Raw genomic sequence first — 18,578 nt, 5'->3', positions numbered from 1 at the left:
TCTAGAATAGGACTCCTTGGCTTTCCGCGTTTGTAAACATGGGCAATGATGTGTGGCAACAGTAGTTTTTCCTTGTGGCATCTGGTACCTTCAGGCTGTAGGTGGGACCTCATAGGAGGTCCTTGTGAGACCTTCAGGCTGTAGGTGGGACCTCGTGGGAGGGTAGAGTTTTCTGGCACTGATGCTCTGTTCTACTAGAACCCGTGAATGAACAAGGGGCCAGGTGCCAACACCTGCTTCATTGTGTTTCAGCTCCTGTGGGTGTTCTGCTCCTGTGGTCTGTCATACCAACATACCTGTCACTTCTGTTCTTTAGGTCTCTATGGATGGAAGAGGACCTCCCCTGTTACCAGGTCCACCCTCCAGGCCCTTCCCCACAGATACCCTTTATCACTGTTCATGGGCTCTATGAGCCACCTCCAGCTCCTTGGTGTTTTCAGGGACTGGACCCACCACCTCCACCTCGACTATTTGTGAGATGATCTGAACAGTATGAGTTGACATGTTCAGCATGTTCAGCTTCTGTGTTGTTGTGTCTTTGAGAAGATGTAGAGATGGCCTCACAGGCTTTGAGATGCAAGGGTGCTGCTGGATGAGGACACTGTTAAGATTCCTCAAGTTTCTCAGGACATGCACATGTTGGGCTGTGTCATTTTCCATTCCTGGGCTGGGCTGCATGTGTCTCTTGTGGAGAAGGAAAGAGTCTTCTAATACAAAAGCAGACATATCAGTTCCACAGATGTGCCTTGTATACAGTCCATGTTTCTGGCTCTGTGAGAGATAAGGCAAATCCCTACCATCAGGGGCTTCAAGTGTCCTAACGGGAAGAGAGTCACATGCATCAAATGACATGGAGCTTCTGATCTACAATAGTGGAAGCTCCAGTAATGGGTCCTCAAGTACCAGAAACGGAGACAGGTATCTCATGGGAATGAATTGGAGGAAGAACTGAGATGGTGCAGAGGGGAGGGTGTTGGACTCAGTGAGATGGAGTTGGAGGCCATTTCTGGCAGGGCCCACAACCTGGTCAGGGAGAGTGAGCACAGCGTGAGGTCCACACAGAGCTGCTGCATGGGTTCAAGGACAGTTCATGCAGGTATCATCTCTGAAATGTCATTGTGGCCAGTGTGCACCTAGTTCATTATCTAAATAAGGACTGTTGTTTCCCTTGGTTTTCTGAAGGTTCTGGATCTGTGTGAAAGAATGCCCTGGAGACTTGTAGTTTAACTTGGTTCTTATGGGATGCTTTTCTGCCTAAGTTTGTGTGCCTCTGTGAGACTAAATGCAATGAAAATTGTAGATCAGGTGTGTGGCTTCCTTGGCCTTCAGCCTGAGTCAGACTCTTAGTGGGGAATTCAGGGTTGACCAGGCCCTGCTGGACTCCTGTCACTTCAACCCTGAACCTGCTTTCACCACCCTGCCTGAAGGTGTATCTCCGAAACTTCCCTCACAATTTCCTGAGGCTTTGTGTGTGTTCTTGTTGTCTCAGACCTAATGCCAGCTCTCAGTGGGGAGAGCCTCAGCTCAGAGCCTCAGCTTTGTAATCTGAGAAGCAGGGATAATGTTGATCTCTGAGGTCAGTGCGATGAAGAGGTGGTTAAGCACACAGGAATTTGTAAAATATATGGGATGAGTGGTCACTCACCCTTCTCAGGGTGGAAATGAATGTATCTGCACACAGAAGATCATCAACAGATGTTCATTCAATTTCATGAGACTAAGGGTATAATGCCTGAGGCTGGGAGATTGGCAATTCCTGTTTCAACAGATACAACAAAGACCCCTGTGTTTTTTCTGTTAAAATTCAGGTCCTACTTTACAAAGAAGGAAAAGATAAGTATGAGAACATGGACATTTAGGGATCTGAAGATAATCCTCTTCCATTACAGGTAGACACACAAATGCACCCATACAAATATGTCCTCATCCAAGGCCACAGATGTATTGAAGAAGAAAAAATGCATAGAGAAGAACAGAAGATCCCTTTGCAATAACTCAAAATCACTTTGACATAGAGGGCAATCAGTGTGAAATTTGAAGAGCACACTGAACCATTACAAACCAGCTGTGGTTATTATATATTTAGAGATGGTGTCTAATCTGCCCCTTGGTCTGAATGCTTTCCCTGTCCACCCCATCCCCTCCACTTTGTCCTTCCTAATGTCCCCTAATACACTTGTCACAGTTATGTTTCTTTGTCAGCGTCTGCTTCCAGGAAAATCGACACTCATTCCCCATCAAGTGTACACTTTGGGGTTCCTGTACACGCAGTTAACCAACAGGTAGAATGTATAGTATTGGTGGAAGAAGACAGATCATTCTTTGGGGTTGTATTGCCTGGAAGGGACCTATAGTTCCATCTGAGGGGTTGGATACATACTTTAGGGAGCTCTGGTGGTAGTGGTTAATTCTGTACATAGATACTCATGAGCACATGGCGCACGTGCTAGTTGATGGGATTTGTGCTGTTGAGCAGGGCAGGTATCTGTCTCCAGGAAAGGGTCTACTCTGATGGTGAGGAATGGATTCAGGAGACCAGTAAGAAGGCCCTGCATTAATTCAGCTCTTGTGCCCTTGTGCACCTTACCAGCTGCCCCCAATAGCACCAATCCAGGTGGCCTCCAAGGGGGTAAATGGTGCAATTTTTGTGGCGAGTCACCTGATGTCCCATAAAGCTCCCCCTGTTGCCATATTGAGGCATGGGGACGGCAGAGGTCCATGGTCTGAGATAGGTTCCTTCGACACCACCCAGGAGAGTTGGGTGTAAGCATATAGCTCCTTTTACATCAGCCCATCTTTTACACTTTGCCCCAGGGACCCTGAACCCTGTGAGTCCTTTTTCCTCCCAGCTTAGGGAAGCAGCCAGCCCTCCAGCAGCTTTTGGGTCATGGCTGGGCCACCAAGGGTAAATGTCTGGCTGTCCACATGCTGCCAGCATTGCTTTAGCAAATGTCAATATGTGCAGCTGCTGTATAGGGGATTCTCCTCCATTGTGATCAGGGCCTGGGACAAAACATGACAGGAGAGAGGGAGAGACAGGAGTGCCCTGTGCTCCTGGACAGGGCTGCATGCACAGAGCAGATAGCCTGAAGCCTGGGGAGAGGTGGAGAAAGAGACAGGTAAGGAGAGAGAAACTGGATGAGTGATAGGGGAATTGGGCAAGACCGAGAGAGTGAAGGGAAGAAACAGAGAGAGATGTGGTTAGAGAGAAACAGAGACAAAGAGGAAGTACAAGGAGGAAAGTAGAGACCTGGTCCAGGAATGTGGACGGGGTGAGATGGGCCAGGGGAGAGGGGATGTATGAAGTGTCTCTGAGTGCTGGGACAGAAAGGGCTGGTATCATGGGCATCAGAGTTCCGTGACTCCAAGACTCCAACATCCCTGGGGCCAAGCTTTGCAGAGGCTATTGCATTTGAAATGGTGGGTATCCCTCATTTCTCTTGGAATTGTGGGGCTCCACCTCATGTTCTGTCATGGAGAAGGATGTCTTGAGGGAGAGTGTGCTGCTCTTTGGCAGGTAAACTCCAGAGAGTGCCCTGTGGGGAGGTGACCCAGAGCCATCTCCCTCACTGCCCCAGGCCCTGTTGGATTTTCTTCCCGCCCCCCACCTGCTGGCCTTCCTCATGTTCTGAACCCAGGCATCAGACATTATGTTGCCCCCAGATCCTGCAGTCTGGATCTGGCAGACATGGACTGCTGATATTGATAAAAAAATATTTGACAGTAAGGTCCATATTCTCCCTCTGGAACTAGTGATGTGCATCAAAATCGTGGGTTGCTATCCTCCTGTCCACAACCAATCTGAGGATTCCAGAAGGTAGGTGAACCCTCTAAAACACTATAGTCTTCTCTTACATCAAATTCAAAGACATTTCTTGTCCCAGCTGTCTTTTAATTCTGAAGAGATGGCAATTAGTAAAGAAGGCATAATGGTTCTATAGGAAATTGACCTATATGACTGATAGACATTATTTCATCCATCTGTATCCCTAAAGCACATTTCATTGGAAATATTAGCCAAGGATACATACCGTAAAGTTCATAACAGATGTGGAGCTCCCTGTAAGTTGCATTCTGACCTTGTCACATATGTGTCACCAAAGATGTTATTAGCGACTATTCAGATAAGCTCTAAACATCAAGATGGTGATGTTAGAGAATCTGGTATAAATGGAATATCACAGATTCAAAGTTAGGAATGATTTTTCATTTTTAATGTTTCCTTTTTTCTTTTTTTGAGAGAGCCTGAGCTGGGGAGGGGGGAGAGAGTGGGAAACACTGAATCTGAGGCAGGCCCCAGGCTCTGAGCTCTCAGGACAGAGCCTGACGCGGGGCTCAAACTCATGGACTGCAAAATCATGACTTGAATCAACGTCGGACGCTTAACCGACTAAGCCACCCAAGCGCCCCAGGAATGATAGTTTATTGGCAAAGAAGGAGAAGTTAAAGATAGTGTAAAGGATGTCTATTTTTAATTGAACTATTGTTCACACATTTGTTGTGTTAGTTTTAGGCATACATTGTAGTCATTCCATATGTCTATAAATTATGTTGTACTTAAGCACAAGTGTAGCTATCCTGTGAAAGCATGCAACAGTATTATTACAGGATTGACTCTATTCCATTGGCTGTCGCTTGTATCCCTAGGACTCATTCATTCCATAGCTGGAAGCAGTTATCTCTCTCTCAAAGGTGTCAATTCTTTATCTACCCTAAGTATTTTGGTGGTAAACACAATTACCTCTTGCTCAGCAAGTGTAAATTGGCAGTCTATTTTTCTGTGAACCTTGCTTAAAACATTCCAAATGATGTCATTACGTTAATAAATTTGGTTTCATTCTTCACTCACAAGAAAGGAGAAGGAAAAGATTTCTTTGTGTCCCAGGCCTTGTCATTAAAACCTTTCACAATGTGGAGAACAGGCTTAGTTGCCCAGAGCAACTTCAGTCTCTCAGCTGAGTGACCACGGCCTTCCACATTGCAGGAATTCCCATGATGACCAGCAGAGAGAGCTCGAGCACCACAGACCCGGATGGGCGGGTTCCTCTGCCTAGGCAGTGATGGCCAGCAGAGGGCGCACCATTGGCTTTTCTGATCCAGGGCACCTCAGAGCAGGAAGGGCTTCTGTTGCTTCCAGAGGACTCAGGGCCTCTGCCACTGCCTCAGTACAGAGAGCAAGGCTGCATTTCCAGCAGGTTCTGCCGCCCACCCCAGGGGAGACTTTGATAGCTTAGCAGCAACTTGGCATGTCCTGAGTCGCCAGAGTGTATCTGCCTTCTTGTACTGAGTGCTGAGGAGGGGGCGCTGGGTGGCTTCCCTGGGCAAGCTGGTTGCTGAGCTGCACAGGCCCTTGCATTTTCTGGGCTGTTCCCGTGTTTCATTCCACCCCTTCCCGGGCAGTATTTGAACAAGACGTATTTTACTAAAGGACTCGTGGATTGCGGGGTCCCATGACATCACCTCATCAATGCAGTCGATGGTTTGTTCCAGATTCAGGCTAGTGTCCTGGGAAGAAACCCTGACAGAAATTCAGAAGAATGGGAGCTGCATTCAGTTAGGACGTGAATACATGAAATGCTCATCTCACGACCTCCTAGAAGAATGAGTTGGGATCCACTTTCAGAGTCCTGCTGGAATCAGAGACCGAGGTAAGGGCACAAACTGTCCCCCACATCATACATGCTTTTTTTTTTTTTAATTTTTTTTCAACGTTTTTTATTTATTTTTGGGACAGAGAGAGACAGAGCATGAACGGGGGAGGGGCAGAGAGAGAGGGAGACACAGAATCGGAAACAGGCTCCAGGCTCCGAGCCATCAGCCCAGAGCCTGACGCGGGGCTCGAACTCACGGAGCGCGAGATCGTGACCTGGCTGAAGTCGGACGCTTAACCGACTGCGCCACCCAGGCGCCCCCATACATGCTTTTTAAAAAAATTTATGGTTATTTTCCCAACCTAGTGAAGTGATTGAAAACTACAGAAAACCTTATAGGTTCCTGTCATTAACCTTATGTGATCTTTTAATTTAAATTCCAGTGAGTAAAGACACAGTGTAATATTGGTTTCAGGTGTCCAATATAGAGCAACACTTCCACACGTCACCCGGTGCTCATCCCAGGTACACTTCTTAATCCCCATCAGCTGTTTCACCCATTCCCCACCTCGCTGTGGAAGCCCTCAGTTTGTTTCCTGGTTAAGAGTCTGTTTGTTTGTCACTGTGTCCTTCCCCCCACTTTGTTTTGTTTTATTTCCATGTGTTAGTGAAATCATCTGGTATTTGTCTTTCTCTGACAGGCTTTTTTCACCAAGCATAACATCCTGTCTCTCCTGCACCTCGTGGCAAATGACAAGATTTCATGTTTTTATGGCTAAATAATATTACATTCCATATACTACATCTCAATTTATTCATCAGTTGATGGATGCTTGGGAAGTTTCTGTAATTTGGTTGTTGTAGAAAATGCTTCTGTAAACATCATGGTGCATGTATCCCTTTGAAGATTTATTTTTGTATTCTTTGTGTAAATACCTCATAGTGAAATTGCTGAATCTTAAGGTAGTTCCATTTCCATTTTTTTTTTTGATGAATCTCCATGATGTTTTCCAATGCGGCTGCACCAGTTTGCATTCTTACCCACAGTGCAAGAGGGTTATTCTTTCCCCACATCCTTGGCAACACCTGCTGTTTCATCCTTCATTGATTTTCGTCATTCTGACAGATGTGGTGTATTATCTCATTGTGGTTTTGAATTGTATTTCCTTGAAGATCAGTATTATTGAGCATCTTTTCATGTGTCTCTTGGCCATGTGTATGTCTTCCTTGGAAAAATATCCATTTGTGTCTTCTGCCCATTTTTAATCGGATCTCCTTTTTTGGGTGCTGTATAACTGTACATGTTTTGGACACTAACCCTTTATCAGATGTCGTTTGCAAATAGTATTCTGTAGGTGTTTTAGTTTTGTTGATTATTTCCTTGGTGACAGAAGCTTTTTATTTTTACGAAGTCCCATTATTTTTGCTTGTGTTTCCCTTAACTCAGAAGATATATGTACAAAGACGTTTGTACAGCCAGTGTCAAATAAGATACTGCCTGTGTTAATTATCCTCTGGGATTTTTATGGTTTCAGGTTTCACACATAGGTCTTTATCCATGTTGGATTTATTTTTGTGTGTGTTGTAAGAAAGTGGTCCATTGTTGGTCTTGTTTCGTTTTGCAGTTTGCTGTCTAGTTTTTCCAAAACCACATGTTGAGGAGACTTTTTTTTAAGTTTATTTATTTATTTTTGAGAGAGAGAGAGAGAGAGAGAGAGAGAGAGCGAGCGCGAGCATGCAGAAGAGGGGCAGAGAGAAATGGAGAGAGTCACATACATGCTCTGCACTGCCCTGAGATCATGACCTGAGCTGAATCCACAATCACATGCTTTGGTGACTGACCCACCCATGTGTCCCAAGACTATCTTTTTTTCCCATTGGATATCCTTTCCTGCATTGTTGATAATTAATTGACCATATAGGTGTGAGTTCATTTCTGGGTTTCCATTCTATTGATCTATGCCTCTGTGTTTTGTTGTTGATGCTGCTGTTGTTGTTGTTGTTGTTGTTGTTGTTGTTGTTGTTTTGCCAGTACCATACTGTTCTGATCAGTAGAGTTTTGTAATATAACCTAAAGTCTGGAATTGTGATGTCCCCAGCTTTGCTTTTCTTCTTCAAGTTTGTTTTGGCTGTTTGGGGACTTTTGTCATTCCATACAAATTTTGAGATTATTTGTTGTAGTTCTGTGACAAATGTTTTTGTTAGTGTGATAGGGATTTCATTACATGTGTAGATTGTTTTGAGGAGTGTAGACATTTTAACAGTATTTTGTGCTTCCCATTCATCAACATAAAATGTATTTCCATTTCTTTGTGTCCTCTTCCATTTCTTTCATCAGTGTTTTATAGACTTTAGAGTACAGTTCTTTCACCTCTTTGGTTAGATTTATTCCTGGTATTTTGGGGTATTTGTGCAGCTGTCAATGGGATTGATCCCTTACTTTCTCTCTCTGTTAATTCATGACTCATCTATAGAAATGCAATAGATTTATGTACATTGATTTCTGTATATTGTGACTTTTTGAGTTCATATATCAATTCTAGCAATTTTTAAGGGAGTCTTTCATGTTCTTTATAGAGCACATCATGTTAGTTCCAAATAGCAAAAGTTCTACCTCTTCCTTGCTGATTTGGATGCCTCTTATTTCTTTTTGTTTTCTGATTGCTGTGGCTAGGACTTCTAGTACTATGTGGAATAACAGTGGTGAGAGGGGTCATCCCTGTCTTGTCCCTGACCTTGGAGAAAAAAGTTTGAATTTTTCCCCATTGAGGATGAGATTAGCTGTGGGTTTTTCCTAGATGACCTTATCATGTGCAGATAGGTTGAGTCTAAATGTACTTTGCTGAGGGTTTTTATCATGAATGGATGTGACATTTTGTCAAATGGTTTTCCTGCATCGGTTGAAAGCATCATATTGTCTTATCCTTTCTTCTATTACTGTGGTGCATCATGTTCATTGATCTGTGAATGTGGAACGACCCTTGGAGCCCAGGAATATATCCCACTTGATTATTGTAAATGATTCTATTAATGTATTGTTGACTTTAATTTGAAGGTATTTTAATGAGAAGTTCTGCATACATACTCATCAGGCTATTGGTCTGCAGTTTTATTTAAAAAATTTTTAACATTTTTTAAATGTTTATTTCTTTCCTTAGAGTACATAAAAGTGAGGGAGGGGCAGAGAGACAGGGAGAGAGATAATTCTGGCCATGCCCCACACTGTCATGGCAGGGTCCAACGTGGGACTCGAACGCACACACTGCCAGATAATGTCCTAATCCGAAATTAAGAGTTGGACAGTAAACCGACTGAGCCACACAGACACCCTGGCAGTTTTCGGTTTTAGTGGAGGCTTTATCTGGTTTTGGTATCAGGGCAATGATGGCCTCATAAGATGAATTTGTAAGTTTTCCTTCTTTGTATTTTTTGTAATAATTCGAGGAGAATACATATTACCTCTTCCTTAAATGGATGGTAGAATTCATCAGTGAAGCCCTCTGGCCCCGAACTCTTGTGTTGGGGGCAGATTTTTTTATTACTGATTTGATTTCTTTCTGTTTTCAGATTTTATGTATCTTCCTATTTCAGTTTTGATAGTTTGTTTCTAGGAATTTGTCCATTTTTCTCAGAGTGTCCAATTTGTTGCATATAGTTGTTCATAATATTATCTTCTAAATGTATTTTTCTGGTGTTGACTGTTGTTTCTCCTTTCTTATTTGTGATTTTATTTATTTGAGTCCTTTCTGTCTTCTTTGTGAAAAGTCTGTCTAGGAGGTTTTCAAATTAATTACTGCTTTCAAAGAACTAGCCCCTGGTTTCATTGATTTGGTCTAGTGTCTTTTTGGTTTCTATATTCCTTATTTCTCCCCTAATACCTATTATTTCCTCCCTTCTGCTGTTCTTTTTCTCATTCCTTTGGTTGTAAGTTAGGATTGTTTGAGATTTTTTCTGCTCTTTAAGGTAGGCTTGTATTGCTATGTACTTCCATCGTAGACTGCTTTTACCACATTCCAAAGGTTTTGACCAGTATATTTTCATTTTCATTTGTTTCAGTGTATTTTCCCATTGATTTCCTGTTTGACCCACTTATTTAGTAGCAAGTAATTTAACCTCCCTTTATTTGTGGCCTTGTACCCCACCCCCCCTGCTTTTTTGTTGTTTACTTCCAGTTTTCTAGCTTTGTGGTCAGAAAGATGCTTGGTCTGTTCTCTGTCTTTGGGTACCTGTTGAGGCCTGATTTGTGACCTAGAATATGATCAGTTCTGGAGAATGTCCCATGTGGGCTTGAAAAGAATGTGTACTCTGCCATTTTAGTATGGAGTGTTCTGAACATATCGGTTAAACGCATCTGGTCCAGTGTGTCATTGTTTCTTTGTTGATTTTCTGTTTACAGGTTCTGTCCATTGATGTGAGTGATGTGTTAAAGTCCTCTACTATCGTTATATTATTATAAATGAGTTCCTTTATGGTTGTTTTTAAATGTTTTATATACTTGGTGACCACATGTTGGGTGCATCAAAATTTACAATTATTGGATACTCTTGTTTGGCTGTCCCCTTTAGTATGAGATAGTGTCTGTCTTCATCTCTCGTTATAGCTTTATTTATTTATTATTTATTTATTTATTTATTTTTAATTTAAGTCTAGTTGTCATACAGTGCATTCTCAGATTTTGGAGTAGGATTCGGTGATTCATCCGTTACATACAACACCCAGTGCTCATCACAACAAGTGCTCTTCTTAATACTCATCCCACATCTAGCCCAGTGCTGACCCATCTCCCTCCATCAACCTTCAATTTTTTTCTCTAACATTAAGAGACTCATGTGGTTTGTTACCACTCTCCTCTTCCTGGCCCCTTCCCATGTTTTCATCTGTTTTGTTTCTTCAATTCCACGTGAGTGAAATCATATATTTGTCTTTCTCTGATTGACATATTTCAAGTAGCATAATACATTCTAGCTCCATCCACATCGTTGCAAATGGTAAGATTTCATTCTTCTTGAAGTTGGGTTATATTTCATTGTATATATGCATGTATGTATATATGAACATACATATGCGTATACATATGTATACACACACACACACACACACACACACACACACACACACACACACTACAACTTCTTTATACCTTAATCAGTTGATGGATACTTGGACTTTCTCCATAGTTTGGCTACTGTTGATAATGCTGCTACAAATACTGGGTGCATGCAATGTCACTATTAGATATTTACCCAATTTGCCACGTTGTTGCAAACAGCAAGAATTCATTCTTTTTGATCTCCGAGTAATATTCCATTGCATGAATATACTCCATCTTTATCCATTCATCTGTCATTGGTCATTTGTGCTGTTTGCATAATTTAGCTATTGTTGATAATGCTGCTATAAACATTAGAGTGAATGTACCACTTTGAGTCAGCGTTAGTGCATCTTTTGGATAAATACTTAGTAGTGCAATTGCTGGGTCTTAGTGTAGTTCTATTTTTAGTTTTTGTGACAATTCTCCATACTATTTCCCAGGGTGGCTACACCACTTTGCATTCCCACCAGCATTGCAAAAGACTTCCCTTTCTCTCCATCCTTGCCAACATCTGTTGTTTCCGGAGATGTTAATTTTAGCCATTCTGATAAGTGTGAGGGGATATCTCATTGTGGTTTCGAGTTGTATTTCAATGATGATGAGTGAGATTGAACAACTTTTCCTGTGTGACCAATCTGGATGTCATCTTTGTTAAAGTGTCTCTTCATGTCTTTTGCCCATTTCTTCACTTGATTATTTTGTTTTTGGGTGTTGAGTGTGATAAGTTCTTTATAGATTTTTGATACTAACCTTTATCTGATATGTCACCTGCAAATATCTTCTCCCATTTCATTCAGTTGCCTTTTAGTTTTGCTGATTGTGTCCTCTGCTGTGCAGAAGCTTTTTATCTTGAGGTCCCAATAGTTCATTTTGGTTTTTATTGCCCTTGCTTCAGAGACATGACAAGCCAAAAGTTGCTGTGGCCAGGATCAAGGAGGTAGATTGCCTGTTTTCTCCTCTAGGATTCTTTGGTCCCTTTCTTACATTTAGATCTTTCATCCATTTTGAGGTGTGTGTGTGTGTGTGTGGTTTAAGAACATAGTCCAGGTTCATTCTTCTCACTGTCCAGTTTTCCCAGTACCATTTGCTGAAGAGACTTTTGTTTTTCCATTGGATATTCTTTCCTGTATTGTCAAAGATTACTAGGCCATATGTCTGAGGGTCCATTTATGGGTTCCCTATTCCGTTCTATTGATGTCTGTGTCCATTTTTGTGCCCGTACCATACTGTCTTGAGGATTGGGGCTTTCTAATACAGCAAAAAGTCCAGAATTGTAATGTCTCCAGCTTTGTTTTCTTTTTCAACATGTCTTTGGCTATTTGGGGTCTTTTCTGGCTCCCTACAAATTTTAGGGTTGTTTGTTCTAGCTCTGTGAAGAATGCTGGTGTTATTTTGATAGGGATTGCATTGAATGTGTCAATTGTTTTGGGTAGTATTCACATATTAACAATACTTGTTCTTCTCATCCATGAGCATGGAATGTTTTTCCATTTCTTTGTGTTTCTTCAATTTCTTTCATAGACATTGTATGGTTTGTTCCTTTATTTTTTTAATGCTTGTTTATTTTTGAGAGAGAGAGAAAGAGAGAGCACATGAGCAGGGAAGGGGCAGAAAGAGAAAGAGAGGGAGACACTGAAGCAGGCCCCAGTCTCCGAGCTGTCAGCACAGAGCTCATCGTGGTACTCAAACCCACAAACGCAGGATCATGACCTGAGCCGAAGTCAGCGCTTAACGGACTGAGCCACCCAGGCGCCCGTCTATTGTTTTAAGTGTACTGATCTTTTACCTCTTTGGTTAGGTTTACCCCTGGGTATTTGATGGTTTTCAGTGCAGTTGTAAAGTACATCAATCCTTGATTTCTCTCTGCTGACTCATTATTGGTGTATAGAAATGCAATCAACTTCCGTATATTGATTTTATATCTTGAGACTTTCCTGAATTCCTGTATCAGTCCTAACAGTTTTTACGTGGAGTCTTTTGGATTTCCATGGAAAGTATCATGTCTGCAAAGAGGGAAAGTTTGACCCCTCCTTGCCAATTTGGACACCTTGCGTTTCTTTTTGTTGTCTGATTGCTGAAGCTAGGACTTCCAACAGTTTGTTGAATAACAGTGGTGAGAGTGGACATCCCAGTCGTGTTCCTGACCTTAGGGGGAAAGCTCTCAGTTTTTCTTCATTGAAGTCAATAATAGCTGTGGGACTTTCGTATCTGGACATACTGATATTGAGGCAAGATCCTTGTATCCCTCCTTTCATGAGTGCTTTTTTTTTTTTTTCATCAAGAAAGGATGCTGCATTTTATCGAAGCTTTTTCTGCATCTATTGAGAGGAACATGTGGTTGTTATCCTTTCTTTTACCAATGTGATGTATCACATCAGTTGATTTGCAGATATTGAATTCATTGTGCATCCCAGGAATAAATCCAATTCATTGTGGTGAATAATTATTTGTATGTATTGTTGGACCCCGTATACTAATTTTTGTTGAGAATTTTTGCATCCAGGTTTCATCAGGGAAATTGGTCTGTAGTTTTCCTTTTTAGTGGGGTCTTTGTCCAGTTTGGACTGAAGGCCATGCTGGCCTCATAGAATGAGTTTGGAAGTGTTCCTTCCATTTCTCTGACCATGACCTTATCTTGTTCTTTCATTTGGGATGTATTCCTCTTGTCTTGGCATTTTGGCTGAGTATTTGCCTTCTCTCTGTTACCAACCTCATTGTGTTACCTTCCTGTGAGATGAATGGCTTTATGAAGAGGAGATCATCTAGTGTCCAGGGCCTGACACATCGGGGAGTGTATGTGGTGTGCGTTGCGTGCACTGTTTTGTGCTCTGTCTGCACTATCCTTCAGGCCAGTTGTATGGGAAATGTATGGTCATTGGCCAGAATGTGCTGAGTTTTATCTAGGTCTGTTCTGATCTGCTTGTGAAACGACTGCCACTCGAAGTGAAGCCCTGCAGAACTGTCTGGTCAAGAGAGGTGCTGTGGTCATGGGCTTCAGCTGGTCTTCTGGGGAAGGGGACACCTCCATTGGGACTGAGGGAAGCCTGATTGACCTAGAAGGCCAGTCTCTTCAGAGAACAGGAAGGTGGCGTTGGTGTAAGCAGCTTAGGCAGCCAGTGTGGGGATGACCTTGTTTCCAGCAGATGGCTCTGTGTTTATGCTATGGGGAAGAGGAGGAAAATGGCGTTACCCAGCTCCTCTGTCCTAGCTCCTTTGTCCCCTTGTGAACACTGCCTCTCAGGGATGCTCTCCATGATGAGTGTATAATCTCCCCACTGTGTGCACCAGGCTTTGTACAGATCACTGTTTCCATACCATCTGCCTGCAAGTAGTTTGCTGCCTCCTCTCAAGGAGTAGGCCAGTGCCCTCAGGGCTGTATCCCAGCCAAGCCTGCTAAATTTTGTAACTCCACATTCTCGGGGTGCCTGGATGGCTTGGTTAAGTGTCCGAGTCTTGATCCTGGCCCAGATTATGACTTCGTGGTCGTGGGATTCTCTCTATCCCTCTATTCCTGCCCCTCCCTTGCATGTGCTCTCTTTCTCTCTCTCTCAAAATAAATAAACTTAAAACAAATTTAGTGGCATGGAATACCTTATTTAGGCAAGATTTCCTCCCTGAGGGGAATGGCAGGGGTCTATCAGTTAAGTTTCCAGCACTGACTAGGAAATTCTTTGCTGACTGGTTAAAGGTTACATTCTCGCAGGAATGAAATTAGGTTTGGTGACGTGGGGCCTTAACGTAAGTAACTCCGTGATGGTCCTGTGAGTTTTCTTAACATTCCAAACCCATATTTTTACACATAGATTTTTTTTATTAAAAATATAGCCCTAAATAATATTTTAGCCATCTATTGCTGGTCCGATGATCATATCCTATAAAACTGTAACCATCTCCTAATCATAGATGAAGATCAACTCCGTGGCTCTAAGATTTTTGTGACTGTAAGTGACATTGATGTATGTTACTAAGATCTTTGTGAGTCTAGTTTACTGCTGGCCTTCTGAAATCTTTGACTCAGGGACTCCAGCCAGATTGCTGAGCCATCACTTACGCACAGAAGCACCCTTTCCATGTCACCTCTTCCTAAAGCGTTGTCTTTCCCTTTTGTACTTCTGGGTCTTACCCTTTTGCAGATCACATGCTGTGATGGACATCCCCTCATGAAAACCTGTCAAGGTGGACAAGAGAAAGCTGCTTGCCTGTGACTGCCACTTCATTGTCACATCTTTTCCTTCTGAAACCCCTTGAACACCCTACCATTCTTTCAAGCCTTTGAATATCTCTTTGATTTGGAAGTACTTCATTCTCTTTTATTCCTGCTAAAAATATGCTTGAAAATATTAAAGGAAGGATTCTTTGCAATAAGTGAGCCAGTCACAATGATCCATCTGTCCGTGTATACATATGTTTTTTTTTTTTTGACACTGTTCAGGCATGATGTGAAGTACATCCTGTAAAATCTGAGTATCATTCATTATCTAGGATAACCGCCTTTATGGAAAGCCATTCAATGACATGCTCGTTAAAGATCAGAAAAACATTTAATTAACATACCACATAATACAGTGATATATACATACGTTATTATCTTAAAATATGTAAAGTAGATGTTTCTATGAAGTGTATATCATGCATTCAGTTTTCTGTACCATGAATGCTATTATTTAAATTAAACAATAGTAAGAACAACAAGAATAGGTGTATGGCCATCACTAGTAACTAATACTAGAACGAGTCATATAATATTATGTGTTGAAAACATAAAACCATGATTATTAATAATCTTTTCATTCGTGATGGGTTTCTAGTTACCAGAAAAATTGGGAAGATATTATTGAGTCTCCAGATACATCAGACTGTTTTCTGACTATTGGTGTCCTATGAGTTGATACATGATCACAATCAATATCCCGAAGAGATATGGTAGTATAAATTAAAGTTTATATTTGTATTCAGATTGCTTCGGGTTTAACCTCTTCTGTCCCAGACTCATCCTAGCTGGCACATTACAGTCATCCTGTCTCCTTAGGCTCCACTGGCCATGACAATTTTTAGATTTTTCCATATTTTTCATAATCTGCAAAGTTTTGAGGGTACGTTTGTAGAATGTATTTTGTCAAATGATCCTTGGTTGGGATATGTCTAATGTTTGTTCAAATGCTTAGGCCAGAGTTACTGTGTTTTGGAGCATAAGATCCAGAGGCATAGTGCCATCCACAATTATCACTTACATAAAGGTTGTTCACTCTGAAGATTGGGGTCTTTTGTGGTCCCGTACAAATTTAGGACTGTTCTAGTTCTATGAAAAATGTTGTTGCTATTTTGATGTCGATTGCTTTAATTGTGTCAGTTGTTTTGGGACGTATAGACATTTCCATGAAATTTGTACTTCCCATCCATGAGTATGGAATATCCTTCCATTTCTTTGTGTCATCTTGAATTTCTTTCATCACTGTTTTATAGTTTTCAGAGTATAGGTCACTCACTACTTTGGTTAGATTTATTCATAGATATGTTATTATTTGGTGTACAACTGCAAGTGGGACTGTTTTCTTAATTTCTCTTTCTACTGCTTCATTATTGTTGTCTAGAATTGCAACAGATTACTGTACAATGCTGTTGTATCCTGTGACACTGCTGAATGCATTGATCAGTTCTAGCAGTTATTGGGTGGACTCTTTAGGGTTTTCTATATATACTGTCATGTAATCTACAAAGTGTGAAAGATTCACTTCTTCCACATTTGGATTTGTTTTATTTTATTTTATTTTATTTTATTTTATTTTATTTTATTTATTTTATTTTTATTTTTATTTATTTATTTTATTTTATTTTATTTTATTTTACTTTACTTTACTTTACTTTACTTTACTTTTTACTTTACTTTACGTTGTTCTGTTTCATTTCGTTTGGTTTCATTTTGTTTCGTTTATCTGCTAGCTGTGACTTGGACTTCCAGTGCTGTTTATTCAAAGTGGTAAGAATAAACATCCTTGTCTTCTTCCTGACCTTATAGGAAAAGCTCTCAGATTTTCTCCATTAAGGTCGATTATAGCTGCGGGATTTTCACAGAAAACATTTATTACATTGATATATGTTCTCTGTAAACCTACTTTAGGGGGTTATAATCATGAATGGAGGTTGTACTATGTCAAATTTTTTTTTCTTCATGTATTGAAATGACCGTATGGTTCTTTCCCTTAACGTTTATTAATTTTGAGAGAGACAGAGTGTGAGCAGGGGAGGGGCAGAAAGAGAGTGGGAGACACAGAATTCAATGGAGGCTCTAGCCTCTGAGCTTTCAGCACAGAGTCCCATGTGGGACTTGAACTCATGAATCATGGGGTCATGATCTGAGCTCATGTCGGACTGTTAAGGGATTGAGCCACCCAGGTGCCCCGATCATATGATTCTTACCCTTTCTCCTGTTGATATATTGTATCACATTGATTGGTTTGCAAATATTGAACCACCTTGCAGCTTGAGAATAAATCCCACTTAATTGTGGGATATATTTACAGTTGTTATGTCTTCTTTTGGGATTGTACCGTTTACTGTTATATAGTGTCCTCCTCTGTCTCTTGTTATATGCTTTTTTTTAAGTGTATTTTTTTCTGATACAAGTATTGCTACTCCAGCTTTTGTTTTTACATCCGTTCTTACACCCTACGTCTCTAGATTGGAGCATTAATTACATTTACCTTCAAAGAAATGATTGATATGTATGTATGTATTGCCATTTTATTACCTTTTCTTGTGGTTTCTAATGATTTTCTCCGATCCTTTCTTGTCTGTCTTTCATGTTTTGCTTATTTTCTTTAGTATATTCTTAGTATATTTGTGACTGGTTTTTGATATATGGTTACTGCTGGGTGTTTGTATAACCTCTTCTGCATTTAGCAGTTTGTATTAAGCTGATGGTCATTTACCTTGGAACCCATTATTTTCTCCTCCCTAGGTTTTTGGTAGATGTTATGATATTTCAAATCCATTTCTCTGAGTTCCTTAACTGATTTTTTACAGAAATATTCATGTTTTACTTGATTTGTGTCTTTTATCTCTATACTGTCACTTTTGGTCTCTTCTTTCCACTCAAAGAGTCCCTCTTAATATTTCTGGCAGGACTGGTTTAGTGGTACAGACACCTTTAGGTTTTGTTTGGGAAAGCCTGTCTCCTTCCATTCTGAATGATAGCCTTGCTGGATAGAGTATTCTTGGCTGCTGATTTTTCCATTCAGTACTTTGAATATGTGATATCACTCGCTTATGGCTTGCCAAGTTTCTGTTCAGAAATATGTAGCTAGCCTTATGGGTCTTCCCTTCTAAGTGAAGTTCTCTTTGTCTTGCTGCTTTTAAGAGTTTTTCTTTATTGTCACTGTAATTTGCAAGTTTGCTTACAATATGTCTGGGTGTTGGGCTGATCTTGTTGATTTTGATGTGAATTCTGTAGTCTCCCGGATGTGGATGTTTGTTTCCCTCCCCCAGTTAGGGAAGTTTTCAGCTATTGTTTCCACAAATAAATTTTCCGCCCCATTTTCTCTTTCTTCTGGGACTCCTACAATATGAATATTATTATGTTTTCTGTAGTCACTGAGTTCCCTTAGTCTCATCTCACATTGCAGAATTCTGTTCTCTCTTTGGTTCAGTGGGATAAATTTCCATTATTCAGTCTTTGAGGTCACAGTTTTGTTCCTCTACTTCTTCCATCCCTCTGTTTGTTCCAGCAAGCGTGTTTCTCCTTTATTGTGTTCTCAATGTCTACTGTATTATTTCTTAACTCTAGTCAGGGGTCTCACTCTCTACTCATTTCGCAAGTCTAACGAGTATCCTTATGATCATTGCTTTCAATTCTGTATCAAGTATGTTACTCATATCTCTTTGGCTTATCTCTGGCT

The sequence above is a fragment of the Neofelis nebulosa genome, chromosome 7 (genome assembly GCF_028018385.1).
Source record: "Neofelis nebulosa isolate mNeoNeb1 chromosome 7, mNeoNeb1.pri, whole genome shotgun sequence".
Taxonomy (NCBI): Eukaryota; Metazoa; Chordata; class Mammalia; order Carnivora; family Felidae; genus Neofelis; species Neofelis nebulosa.
This window is presented reverse-complemented; position numbering follows the sequence as displayed.